The 9526-nt window shown below is 41.5% G+C and overlaps 1 non-coding gene across 1 annotated transcript; it reads right to left on the bottom strand.

The window, feature by feature from the left end:
- Positions 1-5769: 5769 nt before the first annotated feature.
- trnar-ccg (transfer RNA arginine (anticodon CCG)) lies at positions 5770-5842 on the bottom strand. The gene has a single exon. It is a non-coding gene; the product is annotated as a tRNA-Arg (tRNA).
- Between the last annotated feature and the right edge of the window lie 3684 nt (positions 5843-9526).

The following is a 9526-nucleotide window of genomic DNA, read 5'->3' as shown; positions in this document are numbered from 1 at the left end:
TGCTGAAGTGAACCGTGTGTTCATGAGGGGAACCAGATCCTCCCCAGCCAGACCAGGAGAGGGGGGTAGAGACCCCCAGGCCGGGAGCGCCCCCGGCGTCGGGACCCAAGCAGCCCAGGAGGGGGGAGGAGGGGACCGCCCACCCACCCAGCCAGGCACGCCCGACCACCACCACAGCTGACAGGATAACCACAAGCACGGCCGCCCTGAGAGGACCAGGCGGGTGAAGACCGGCCGCCCCTCCCCGACCCCACCAATGTATGGAGGTGTGGGTGTGCTGTGTGTGTGCTGTAGATAAAATAGGTCTCCATTGTGGCGGGGCGGGCCCACCGCTGCCAAGCAGTAGAGACCCCCCACTCCAGGGTCCCTCTGTGTGTGGTGTGTTTTTGCTGTGTGTGTGCTGCTAACATGCAGTTTGTGTGTCTAAAGTTGAAGTTAAAATTGTGGGGGGGACCAGTGAAAGGTGAACACGGATGTTTCACCATGCCCCCCTCCACCAGACCCTCCCCACAAGGCACTAGATGAATCAGGGTGTCTGATATGCAAGTAAAAGTGCAATGGAGGGCGGGCGCCGACACCAGAGAGAGACACCCCCAGTGAGCCCCGCCTGTACCACCCATCCAGTTCCCGGAGCCCCATGTGCCTGTGTGCAACGTTTGTTTGGGTGGGAGCTAGGAGGAGCAGGTGGATGGGCACAACCGGGGGAAGAAGGCTCCCATGAGCGACCGGCCGCGGTAGGTGAGGATCTGGGTAGCAGGTGAGGATCTGGGCCTCAAAGCAAACTAAAAGAAAGATGAATGGAAGAAGGGATGGTGTTCCAGTGTTGAAGACATCAGCTGGAGAAGCTTTGATGCTATTTCATGTTTGGTGTGGCAGTGCTGCTCCTTTCCAGCAAACTGCAGCATCTGTGAGCTCTGAGAGGCTGTAAGTGAAGCAGGTTCTACAGAAGAGCATCATCAGCATAGAACCGTGGGACGTTTGGATTCAGAAGAACCGCTTCATGATGTGGAAAGAATATGTGTCCCTGAACAGTTCCAGAGGATACAGCAAACATGAAAAAAGGAAGTAGTTTGGATTCTGGTTCGGATTTCTCCCTAAACTTTGATGATCAAAATGCTGCAGGAACAGAAAATGGAACCTATGCAGATAATGCAGCACACGTCAACAATGGTCTTTAGTTGTTATTTTGAAGGGATCTACAATAATATTAACAGTTTCTTCTCAGTCACCTTTGATTTAAGCTGTATGTTTAAAATAGAAAACTGAATTAAAATAAGACTTTGATGAAAACACTGAATGAACATGTAGCTGTGATTTGATTTGATTTCTTTCTTTGTGGAGTTTTCCTACCATAAATCTGAGTGTCTGCATCAGCTTCTCCATCATCCTTGACTGGAGATGGTTTTCTGTTGAAGGCTGTCCAGAAGTGTTTTCCACCATCATTCTCCACTATATCCTGTTTTGATCAATTTATCAACTTTTCTGGAGAAACGGTTTGGATCCATTTGATGTTCCAACTGCAAAAACACAGTTTTACAAAAACTAATCACATGAATGACCAAAAAAACAATTTTGCTCAATTTTATAATGGATTGGATTTATCTGCGCTTTTCAAGACACCCAAAGCACTTATGGTACATTGTGTCCATTATTCATTCACTCCTCATTCATACTTGGTGATGGTAAGCTATGGTTGTAGCCACAGCTGCCCTGGAGCAGACTGACAGAGGCGTGGCTGCCAGTATGCACCTACGGCCCCTCTGACCATCACCAGGATCATTCATACACATTCACACACCAGTGGAGCCACACTGGAGGCAAGGAGGGTGAAGTGTCTTGCCCAAGGACACAACAACATTTTTGGCTGGTGGGAGCAGGGATCGAACCGCCAACCCTTCGATCATTGGATGACCCGCTCAACCACCTGAGCCACTGTCGCCCTATTTCACACAGAAAAGAAAATGTAAAGATTGGGAGCAGTGACTACATGAAAGAAAAAATGGAAACTTTTGATTTTACGATCTCAAAAGTTTTTTTTTTTTTTGTTTGCTCAAGAAAGTAATTTCATTAAACCACAAGTATCATAGTCCAGGGGTGTATTCCAAAAAGCAGGTTATGCTAGCTCTCACGGTAAGTTTGAGGCTAAGGAAGTTGATAACCTCAGCTTTCAGTTCAAAAAACAGAGGTATGTTTCAGAATATGTCAAGTTGCCATAGTAACACATGCTCTGAACATAACCTGGTCTGGAGCAGGTTTAGTTGAAGGTTACTTTGTTTTCAGTGAGGTGAAGCAGCATGGCGTGTCCATTTGAAGATGATTTAGTGGATGAAGAAGTTCAGATAATACTTTTTCCACCGTGAGAGGATGATAAGATCACGTATGGATGTTGGAAAGAGAAACTTTTTTACTTTGATCTAACTTAATTATTTGCTTCAGTTAAGATAAATCATTTTTTTTTATTAAATCAGTTTAAAAATAACACGTAGTTTTCAGACAGTTATTTTACTTTCATTTAAATTAATTCAATTAAGTACGTGTAACTTTGGTGCTGCTGTTAGATCGGCACCGCAAGGGATTGTGGGATACAATTCCCTTTGCCTTTCTGGAAGGATTTGGGTTTAAGTGTGGGTTTCTGACCAAATGAGTTTAGTTGAGTAGCTGTTTTACTGTGTTTCACCGTGTTTTGTTGAGTTATTTTGTCCTACTAAGATTTTGTCTCTGCATCATAAGTGAGAGGATGATGAGTTTATATAGCACCCCTACGATTAAATGATGTGGTGACAATGAAGGAAATTCCTAAACTAATTGCATGCACTTTGAGCATTGTGTTTTATTTTTTTATTGTTATAAAAATGAGAACATCTGCCGGCTCAATCTTAGACATATGAGAATTCAAGAATTATAATTAATTAAGATGGAAAAAAGATAAATTGAATTGGTGTAACATGACATTTAGTTAGATAAATATGTAAATTTGAGTTGTATAAACAATTATTGAGTTTTATAGACGTAAGAAATGAGGTTGAATAAATTTAACTCAATTACTTGTTACCAATAGAAATAATTCATTTATGGTAAGTTGGCAAATTCGATAATGGAAATAAGATCAGAAACTCATGCGTTTACTTTGTCTGTTCTTACAAGCAGAAACTCTTTTTTTTTTGATGATGCAGCCGTGTTACTTTTTTGATGGTTGTATAATCTTCATACGCCGTCATTAAAATCTTAGACTCCGTCTCACTTAAGTATAGCGCTTTCTTTTTTTCTCCACGCGTTTCCATGGTGACTCTGGAAATCGGCGATCCATTGAGAATGTCTTTATGTACCTGCCGCGCACGTGCATTGACCCAGGGTTACCAAGTCGAGCGTAATTACGCCAACTCATATCTGGTCTTTTGGAACCGACATACCCAGAGTAAGCAAGTTCAGGCGGATTTCAGCCAGAGTTCAGGCTTAAAGTCAGGCTAGTTAAAACATTCACCTGGCCCACAGCAGAACACGGGTCAGGGTGGAGATGACTACAGGCATCCCGAAAGCACGATTTCAGTGCCTACGTGGGCTCGGGGATCAGGCCAAGGAGGGCATGTGACATTACACCTGCATGTGTTGTTCTTCACGACATCGCCACCATGAGAGGTGAGAGGGCCCCCCCATGTCCTGATGAAGACGGTCCAGTGGACGCCCCATTGGATCCTGCTGATCAAAGAGATGGCAGGGTGGTATGGGACATGATTTGCCAAATTTATGTATAATAAAATCAGGGGAGCCGGTTTAGCTCGTGCTGGTTTGCAGCACCTTCTGTCCGTGAAACCAGGGTTCAAATCCAGGCTGCTCCCTGTTCCCTTCTCTATTTCTGCGCCAGTCCCAAGCCCAGTTGCTTTGAGAGGGTTGCATCAGGAAGGGCATCCGGCATAAAACATTGCCAAGTTTACCTTGCGACTCATTCACTGTGGCAACCCCTGATGGGAAAAGGGAAACAACAACAACATGTATAATAAAATCAGTCAGTCAAGAGTCAAAGGCTGATTGTTCTTTCATTATTTATTTATGTGCTGTAATAAAAAAAGTGAATGTATTGCTTTATACTCCATTCAACAAATAACAGATGAAATGCTCAACAAACTGTTTCTCACCTTAACCCTTGTGCTATCCTAGGCACTTTAACATTGGGAGTTGGGTCATCTAGACCCACTAAACAGTGCGCTGAACCTTTTTTCTTCAATGATTTGTGATCTTCACTGGTGTCCATGGATTACATGAAATCTTTCCACCTCTATCCACCTTTGTCATGGTACAGAGAACACATCAATGTAAGGGTGGGGTCATCTAAGATAGCACAAGGGTTAAACTGGTGCTCCAGCAATTCTATTTCAAGGTTGGTCTTTTTGGCATTAGGTTTTATAAGGTTCATCTCAAGGTCACATTTTCCAATTTTCCTTAGAAGATTGGCTATATACAGCTCTCTGGCTGGCAGCTACAAACACAAAGTAATTCCACATAATTGGAATTAAAAGTTTGCAATACAGACCAAATATTAGCAGGAGAAATTGTAACTGCAGAAATGTTCTGAGAGTGCCAAGATTCATGGTGGAAGTACACTGACCCTCATCTGCATTAATATCCCCAGCAATATTCTGTTAAATTGTAGGGACAATATTCATTTAATTTAAAAAATAGGGGGGGGGGGGCATCATACCTCAATGGGTCTCGCTGTGTCAGTTTCTGTTACAGCAGAAGTGGTCTCTACATCTTCATCCTCCAATGTAAATATGTAAAGATACTTGATCTATCACACAGAAAACTAAAGATCTAAAGACAATAATCACTGACAATTATGAAAAACTGATGCAGGAGGCTCCAGTAATACAAACTGACCATTAGCATCTGCAATAAAACCAGGAAGATACTTAATGTATATTCAAGCAAACACCTAATAAAGAGAAATCAGTATATATTATACATCATATACATTAATCTATAAAATCAAATCTAAAATAAAAGTAAGATACTCAATGTATATTCTCAAGCAAACACCTAATAAAGAGAAATCTGTGTAGTATACATAATCTATACAATCAAATCCGAAGTAATGTGTGACGGGGGGGCCAGGGAAGCGTGGTTCTCAAAGGAGACACAGGTTGCCAGACTAAACATGAAAAATAAGCATTTCTTGACGTAATGACTGTAAAATTCTTTCTGAATGTCTTTGTTAAATGGTGAGTTTATTTATTAAACACTGATGCACAGTGAAATCATCAATATATCATGACATGTGAAATACCCTAAGGCACTTGTGTTTGTAAGAGAGTCTGATGAACTGCCAGTTGGAATCCCATCAATGACAGGTCGCCCTTTATTAACTGGGAGTTCAGGGTTAATGTCGGGGTAAGCTAACTTTGCTTTCTGGAATACCCCTCAGCTCTCTGCTTGCAGGTGGGCTTGAAGCCCCTAGAGATAATCAACTGAAACCAATCTCCACTTGGTTTGAGTCCTCATTTTTTTAGCATGTGTCTGAACTGCCCATGTTACCACAAAGACATGAAACTTCAACAAGGACACTCTACCATAGCAGCTGGATTCCAGTGAGTCTGAAACAAAGATGAAGAAAGAAATAGAGTCCTGAGTGTCAGATGATTGACTGTGTTTCCTGTCAGGAAGTTCCTCGCTACCCCTGACTGTTAGTTTACTTCCAGAAACCACAAAAGGATGGAGGATTAGAAGAATGGAGAACTCCTTTGACGATCTTTTCATTGAACTATCATTTAATTCCAACCATGAAGGGACTTGAACCCTCAATCTTCTGATCCGGACTCAGACGCCTTGTCCATTAGGCCACATGGTCTGGAAGATGCCACAGTTCCAGCTGACAGAAGTCTGGTTCTGATCCATCAGATCTCACTAGCAACAGAACCAAACCTTCACGTGTTGCAGCAACAGTTTCCATGTTTGGGAGGATCTTCTGAAGAACAGCTCAGTTCCAGATCACATCATGGGGCCAGTTGTTCAAAAAGTTTAATCTGGATCAAAATGATCCGGATTTGGAAATCACATTTTCTCCTATGCAGGATCAGGTAATCCGTCTTACTTTTATGCCGGTTTTTCAAAGCAACATTGGACTGGATCACCCGGATCCAGATACACAGTTTTCAAGATTACCAAATCCAGATTACCTGTGCTCTAAATGGGACAACATATCACAACACGGGCTACCAGCTATGTAAAGAACAGGTAGAAGAGCCAACATGGGGTCACTGTAAGAGTTTGTTATTCTGAGACAAAACACAAAAATAACAAACATCCACTTCCATTCATAATTTCTTTCATGACCCCTCATCTGAGTAAAAATAAATAAAAAAACAAATATACATTAACAAATACATTGTGGATATTTTGAAAATGTCTTAAATAAAATGGCTAAATGTCCAATAGTTAAAAATATAAAGAATGTTCACGGAGTTTTTTAATCTGAGGAGGAGAGACCAGCATTTCCAAGCTCTGCTTTTAGGAGGTGGATCTGCAGTTCTGCTTTGGTTGTTTTTACTTTACTGAATATCTTAACTGGTAGCCTATGTCTACTGTATCTACTTCATCACTGTTACAACGGTTACACAAGTCAAGTGCAAAAAATAAATGAAAGTATAAACACTAAATGAAACAAATGTATTATTTGACCAATTTTAAAGTTTTTCTACATTTCCCTCCTGGAATCCACCTTTAATCCTACCCCCTGTTGGGATCAGGATAATCCAGTTTTTTTGGATCAAAGTTATCCAAATCCTACTGACAAGTTTTGAACAACACAAACTGAAGGTTTGATCCAGATTAGAACTAGGATTGGATTCCTGATCTAATCTGATTTTAGATTCCTTCTTTCCCTTTTGAACAACCCATTTTCAAAATTTGATCCAATCCGATCACCAAAATCCGATCAGCTTACCTCTGAACAATTGGCCCATGATGTTTGATGTTTTCTTCATTCCAGGAAATCATCTGTGTCTCCTTTGATCTGTGCTGAGTCCGCACTTTGAGTTCCATTTAACTTTAGATCAATCATTTAGAATCAAGTATTTATTGATACCAATTATTTACAGAAAATAAATATTAAATGTTTTTATCATCCGACAGTGATTGTGGTGTTTGTCTTTTGTTTTGAAAATTTTCAAGGACGTCTAACATGATGGAATTTCTAGATCTACAAGAACTCATCCTGAATCCAAAAGACAGTCGAGCATCAAAAAATGCAACAGACTTCCTTCACTGAAAAACTGTTAGAGGGAGCATGGACGTCTTCTCTGTTGATCATCAGATCTGGACCTCCTTGTTCTGGTCAGAGCAGAGGAACTAGTTTGTTGTGTAAAGTCCTCACATGCATGAGGACCTCATAGATCAACAGGTGACAAGTCATTGGAAGGTCAAAGTGTCCAAACAGCAGAGAGGAGATTCTCTGGGATTCATTGGAGTCCAGATTCTCCTGGATGTGAACAGTCTCTGCTTCTGGAACAGAAGAGTCCTTCTCAGAGCAGCATTGAGGATCTGTTCTGTCTGGCTGAGAGCGCTCCCTGCTGGTAGGAGACAGAACCACATCACCTGCTTTTCTTTGGCCGTTCAGAAACAGTCTGGAGACTCTAAAAAACCTCCACTTCCTGAAGCAAACGGATGCAGACCATCATGTTTGATCCTCTTCCTTCAGAAACGGCTCCATTGTTCCATCGCTCAGCAGTTTGACTAAAGCAGCTGAGAGTCTGGATGCAAACAGACCTCAGCAGCTCATCCAGAACGCCATGACAGAAGTCTGCATTTAGGAAGAAGAAAAAGCAGCAGCTCGTGTGAAGAGATCCCATTTGTGTGCAGGTGACAAAAAAAAATGATCATAAAAGTTGATGCTCACATAAACAGTGAAAGCAGAACAAACAACCACTTCACTTCACGTGTGTTTGCAGTTGTGGGAATCCAGATCTGACTCAGTTTTCATTGACTTTAAATTATTATTTTGGATCTAATGTGACTTTTTCTCAGCTCTCTAATCCAGCCATTTACTACAGGCTCCATCATCTTCTGCTTTTATTTGATTGTGTTGGCTTTTTATTTTAATCAATCTGGTTATTTAAGCATGAACTTCACTTCCCATAATTCCATCCGTCTGGAGAGAACAGCTGCAATGAGCTTCCTTTAGGAATGACTGCAGGTAGAAGGATCTTTCTTTCTTCATTACCACCAGGACCCACATCCAGCCCATCAACAGCCAGAACATCAGTGACATCAGCGTCTGATCTTCATCAGATCATCATGAAAGGACGACCTCTACGTTTTTACAATCTGATGGATTTTAGTCTTTCTGCAGCTTCTGATAAGGTAGATTGTAAAATATTTTCATTTGAGTTCTTTTTTTATATTGAAGAAAAATCTTTCAAGTCTCAAAAAGATGAGACTAATAAAGTAATTGGAAACACCCTGTCTGCTACAGGACCTGTACTGTGCAGGTGCATGTGGGTAATAAGGTTTAGTTCTTTTTGGGATACATTTCTGGATTATGAATGTTGAGAGTTGCGCCAATCCGAGTGGGTTCTTCATAGACAACATGTTACTCTGCCAATGTGCCTTTGGGCCAACTTGATTATAATGAGGATAACTGAGTCTCTGCAGGTCCAGGATCTTCTGATGGATCACAGACAGTAGCTGTTAGAGCGGCTGTCTGTGATCCTTCAGATTCTGGTCCTGCAAAGACTTCCTATACTGTACAGCTGCCTCCAAAGAACCTGCTGATCTGCAGCAAAGGCAGAGGGACTCCGGCACCTGACCAGGTCATCTGTATGTAACACATTTGCCGTTAGGCTCATCTCTATTTGCTGTTGTGGTAATCCTGGTTAGTTTCTTTTTGTTTAAAATTCAGTGGGTCTTATCGTCTGATCTGGCGTATAACACACATACAAATACTGAAGTCATCCTCAAAAAAAGCAAAGAAAGATCAGTGGTCTTGCCAGAAAACGTGAAATAGTGCTAAGTCCAATGCTACCATTTACTTTATATAGACTTGGTTCACATGTTGACATTGCCATCATCACTACAAGATTAGCCTGAATGTTCACTATCCTGGAGGGAAACTCACTCTGATCTTCCTGATATGTTTTCTATATGCTCTCCTTTATTAGCTGACAGTAACAATTTATTTGTGAAAAGTCACATTGTTGTTTTTCCAGCTCAGTTTACGCAATTGAAACACAGCAGTGAGCAGGCATCTTGCACTTTCTAGCGTCCAACTGTGCATATGTAACTTGTGGCGCAGCAACTCTAGCCTATAAAACTCATTGGTTACCAACTCTCTTACATTTGCTTCACACACTATGGGGGGCTAGGGGGAGCATAATGAGGAGAATAAGATACAGGGCTGTGCTATTCTGTTTGTCTGAAATGGCTGTGGCCAAATAAAGTTGTTTGAACATTTTTTGTGAGGATAATTTTTTCTTTTTAACCAACAGAGTTGTGCTGGACCTTACTGCTGCCCTCAGACTGATGAGAGAACCACAGA

This window comes from Oryzias latipes, chromosome 2 (genome assembly GCF_053564925.1).
Source record: "Oryzias latipes strain Hd-rR chromosome 2, Olatipes_Hd-rR_3.1".
NCBI lineage: Eukaryota > Metazoa > Chordata > Actinopteri > Beloniformes > Adrianichthyidae > Oryzias > Oryzias latipes.
Note: the sequence above shows the minus strand (reverse complement) of the source record. Positions and strands in the feature narration are given on the sequence as shown.